Here is a 5,436-nt window from a genome sequence, read left to right on the forward strand (position 1 = left end):
GAGCATGCCCAACATTTCAGGGTTGTGTTGCAGCGGTTGAAAGAGGAGAAGCTTTATGCCAAGTTCTCCAAATGTGAGTTTTGGCTTAGCTTAGTGGCGTTCTTGTGGCATATGGTGTCCAATGAGGGGATTCAGGTGGATCTAAAGAAGATAGATGCGGTTCAAAGTTGGCCCAGCCATCCTCAGCTACGGAGATTTGGAGCTTTCTTGGCTTGGCCGGTTATTATTGTCGCTTCGTAGAAGGTTTCTTGTCTATTGCATCGCCTTTAACCAAATTGACCCTAAAGGGTGCTACTTTCAGGTGGTCGGATGAATGTGAGGAGAGCTTTTAGAAGCTCAAGACTGCCTTAACCAAAGCTCCAGTTCTAGTTTTGCCTTCAGCTTCAGGCTCTTATACAGTATATTGTGATGCTTCTCGGATTGGTATTGGGTGTGTCTTGATGTATGAGGGTAAAGTAATTGCTTGTGCTTCGTGCTAGTTTAAGCCCTATGAGAAGAACTACCATGTTCATGATTTGGAGTTGGCTGCCATCATTCATGCATTGAAGATTTGGAGGTATTATCTCTATGGTGTGTCTTATAAGGTATTTACGGATCACCGGAGTCTCCAGCACTTGTTCAAACAAAAGGATTTAAATTTGAGGCAGCGGAGATGGTTGGAGCTGCTAAAGGACTATGATATTACTATTCTGTATCATCCCGGGAAGGCCAATGTGGTGGCCGATGCCTTGAGTAGGAAGGCGGTGAGTATGGGTAGACTTGCATTCATTCATGTTGGTGAGAGACCTCTTGCAGTTGATGTTTAGGCCTTGGCCAACCAGTTCATGAGATTAGATATTTTGGAGCACAGCCAGGTTCTAGCTTGTGTAGTTTCTCAGTCTTCCTTATATGATCGCATCAGAGAGCGCCAGTATGATGATCCCCATTTGCTTGTCCCTAGGGACACGGTTCAACACGGTGATGCCATGGATGTTACTATTAGAGATGATGGTGTATTGCGGATGCAGGGCAGGCTATGTGTGCCCAATGCAGATGGTTTGCATGAGTTGATTCTCCAGGAGGCTCACAGTTCGCGGTACTCCATTCATCCAGGTGCCGCGAAGATGTATCAGGACTTGAGATAGCATTATTTGTGGAGGAGAATGAATAAGGATATAGTGGGATTTGTAGCTCGATGCTTTAACTGTCAGCTGGTGAAGTATGAGTATCAGAAACCGGGCAGATTGCTTCAGAGGCTTGAGATTCCAAAGTGGAAATGGGAGCGTATCACCATGGATTTTGTAGTTGGGCTCCCATAGACTTCGAGGAAGTTCGATGCTATTTGGGTGACTGTGGATCGGCAGACCAAGTCCGCACACTTCATTCCAGTTTGGACTACTTATTCTTCAAAGTGGTTGGCTGAGATTTACATCCGTGAGATTGTTCACCTTCACGGTGTGCCAGTGTCCATCATTTCAGATCAGGGCACACAGTTTACATCATAATTTTGGAGAGTCGTGTAGCGAGAGTTGGGTACCCAGGTTGAGTTGAGTACAGCATTTCACCCTTAGACGGACAAATATTCCGATCACACTATTCAAATATTGTAGGACATGCTACGCGTTTGTGTCATTGATTTCGGGGGTTCTTGGGATCAGTTTCTGCCATTCGCGGAGTTTGCCTACAACAACAGCTACCAGTCAAGCATTCAGATTGATCCGTATGAGGCTTTGTATGGGAGACGGTGTCGATCTCCGTTGGGTTGGTTTGAGCCTGGGGAGGCTAGGCTATTGGGTACTAACTTAGTTTAGGACACTTTGGACAAGCTTAAATTGATGCAGGATCGGCTTCGCACGGTGCAGTCCAGACAGAAGAGTTACGCCGATAGGAAGGTTTGATGTTGCTTTCATGGTTGGGGAGAAGGTACTACTCAAGGTTTCACCCATGAAGGGTGTTATGAGGTTCGGGAAGAAGGGAAAGTTGAGCCCTCGGTATATTGGGCCGTTTGAGGTACTTTAGAGGAATGGAGAAGTGGCTTACAAGCTTGCCTTGCCACCTAGTTTGTCTAGTGTGCATCCAGTGTTTCATGTTTCTATGCTCCGGGAGTATGTCGGCAATCTGTCTCATGTTTTGATTTTAGCATGGTTCAGTTGGATGGTGATTTGACTTATGATGTGGAGCCGGTGGCCATTTTGGATCCGCAGGTTCGAAAGTAGAGGTCAAAGAATATAGCTTCAGTGAAGGTGCAGTGGAATGGTCAGCCAGTTGAGGAGGCTACTTGGGAGACCGAGTGGGAGATGCGGAGCAGATATCCACGCCTATTTGAGACTCCAGATACGTTTCTAGACGCATTCGAGGATGAACGTTTGTAAGAGGGGGAGGATGTAACGACCCGGCCGGTCATTTAAAGAGTTGTAGCTCCCTTCCCTCGTTTATTGCTCATTTTATGCTTTACAATTGTTATGTGACTTTTTGGGGTAGTTGGTTCGAGTCCGGAGAGATTTTGGAATGAATTGAGACACTTAGTCTCAAGGCTGGAAGTTTAAGTTGAAAAGGTTGACCAGATATTGACTTATGTGTAAACGACTTCGGAATGGACTTTTGATGGTTCAGTTAGCTCTGTTGGGTGATTTTGGACTTAGGAGCATGTCCAGATTGTGATTTGGAGGTCTGTAGTGGAATTAGGCTTGAAATGACAGAAGTTGGAAATTAGGAAGTTTGACCGAGAGTGGATTTTGTGGTTACCGGGCTTGGATTGGAATTTCGAGAGTTGGAATAGGTCCATGGTGTCATTTGTGACTTGTGTGCAAAATTTTGGTGTCAATCGGACGTGAATTGATAGGTTTCGGCATTGTTTGTAGAAGTTGGAATTACCCTAGTTTCAATAGGCTTGAATTGGGGTGCGATTCGTGTTTTTGATATTATTTGAGGTGATTTGAGGCCTCTACTAAGTTCGTATCGTATTTTAGGACTTGTATTATTTGATTGAGGTCCCGGGGGCCTCGGCTTGATTTCGGATGGTTAACAAATCGAAAATGGGACTTAGTGCATTGCTGAAGCTGGGAGTTTTCTGGTGTGATCGCACCTGCGAGAGGTTGGCCGCAGGTGCGGCTGGAGTGGCGCATAAGCAAGGTTGGCTTGAGCTGAGGGATTTTCGCAGGTGCGAAGGATTTGTCCGTACTTGCGAGGTCGCAGATGCAGAGAGGCGTCACAGGTGCGCGTATGAGAGAGGAAGCCTGAAGGCGCAGGTGCGGATGCGTATATGCGCATGAGAGAATGCAGAAGCGGAGGTGGGCTGGGGGTCCAGGTTCGTAAAAGCGAAGGAAAATCCGCAGATGCGGTCAAGTAGAGCGCAGGTGCGAGACCCCTGGACAAAACCTTAAATTCAAGTGTTCGCAATTTTTTCTTCATTTTGAACATTTCAAGCTCGGGATTGGGGGATTTTTTAGAGGATTTTCGAGGGGTTTCTTGAGGTAAGTCACTTGTGCTCATTTTTGTTCGATAATCTTGTTTCCCCATTGAATTTTCCACCTAGTTTGTATGTATTTAAAATAGAATTTGGGAGTTTGAGGCTAGGAATTTGGAGAGTGGAATTTGGGGATTTGGGTGAAGATTTGGTGTTGGATTTTGGTAAATTTAGTATGGTTGGACTCGTGGTTGAATGAACTTTCGGGTTTTGTAACTTTTATCGGATTTCGAGACGTGGGCTCAGGGACCGCTTTTGAGTCGACTTTTGACTTTTGATTAATAAATTAGTATTTTCTTATGGAATTAATTCCTTTAGCCCGTGTTGATTGTATCGAACTATTTGTGGCTAGATTCGAGGCATTTGCAGGCTGGTTCACGAGGCAAAGGTATGTTGGAGTAGGGATTTGCACGGCTTGAGGTAAGTAACAGTTCTAAATATGGTCCTGAGGGTATGAAACCCCGTATTATGTGTCATGTGATTGATTTTGAGGTGACGCACATGCTAAGTGACGGGCGAGTGGGCGTGCACCGTAGGAATGGTGACTTGGTCAATTCCTAGGAACTGTGTAGATGAATAATCTGTTGTTATCCGTATATTTTCCATGTGGTATAGAAATTGAACTGCAAACCATATTAGAAATCATGTTTAGACTATGTGTTAGCATTGTAGGGACCCATAGAGATCGTGTACATGTTGAATTATCTGTAAATTTTTATTTTGTACTCAGTCACAATTTTACTTGCATATCACATCTCAGTCTCTATTATTCATTATTGATACATTATATCATTGTTGTTTGGGCTGATTATCATAATTACTGAGAGCCCGAGAGACTGGAGAGATTGATGACTGATTGAGGTCGAGGGCCTGATTGTGAGGATATTTATGGGATCGGGCTTCACATCGCAGCATGTTTTATTGATTTATGTCATGATTGGCTTGTTATAGAGCTTGGGCTAAAGGAGCTCCTCCAGAGTCTGTACACACCCCCAGTGAGCACAGGTACCTACTGAGTGCGAGTGCCGAGCGATTGAGAGAAATGAGAGAATATGAGGAATGAGTGACTGTGAGGTTGGAGTGCATGGGAGGACTGAGTGACTGCTTCTCTGAGATTTTGCACTTGATTTCATTAATGTTGTACTTCAGCTGGCATATATCATTGTCATGTAATTTCTGAGAGATGTTATATCCTGTTTCAATTGAACTTGACATGAATTAACCGTTTTGGCCTTAGTTGTCGAATTTGAAAGCATGCATATCTTTCTATGTTGTAAGTTCTGTAATTGAACTATATCCGTGAGCCTCGTCACTACTTTCAGTCCATTATTTAGTCTTGTTACTTAGTGAGTTGGTTGTACTCACGCTACACCCTGCACTTCGTGTGCAGATCTAGGTGTTTTCGGATATGGTGGGTGTTGATTTCTTTGCGCAGTTTGATCGTTGGAGATTCCAAGGTAGATGTCCGACGTTGGCAGACCTTGTCTCTCCTTCCCTATCTTTCCATTTTATGTATTTAGTTTAATTTTTCATAGACATTACTTCTAGACTTATATTGTATAGACGCTCATGTACTCAGTGACACACCGATTTGGGAACTTCCGTGTCGAGTTTTGATTTTTATCCAATTTATGAGAGCTTTAGTTATTAAATAGTTTAGCTCATTTTCATTTAAAAGTGTTGGAATATTTTGAAATGTCGTCTTGCCTAGTACCACATTTGGCGTCATCACTACAGGTTAGTTTTGGGTCGTGATAACTTTTCACTTAAATACTCCATTATAGTTCTGTTCCATTTGAACACTCTAACTGCATTTTCAATGTGTCATTTAGACACAACTTGGTGATGTGGTATAGTGCGGGAAGAAATCTAATTTTTCTTTTTTAAATTTTTTTCTCTTTCTTTTTTCTCCTAGTCACCACCTTCCTCTATCTCCCTCTACCAGTTTCACCATCCACCTTAATTGGTGCGCCCATTTAACGAAAAAAGTA

Source organism: Nicotiana tabacum, chromosome 21 (genome assembly GCF_000715075.1).
Source record: "Nicotiana tabacum cultivar K326 chromosome 21, ASM71507v2, whole genome shotgun sequence".
In the NCBI taxonomy this organism is placed as follows: domain Eukaryota; kingdom Viridiplantae; phylum Streptophyta; class Magnoliopsida; order Solanales; family Solanaceae; genus Nicotiana; species Nicotiana tabacum.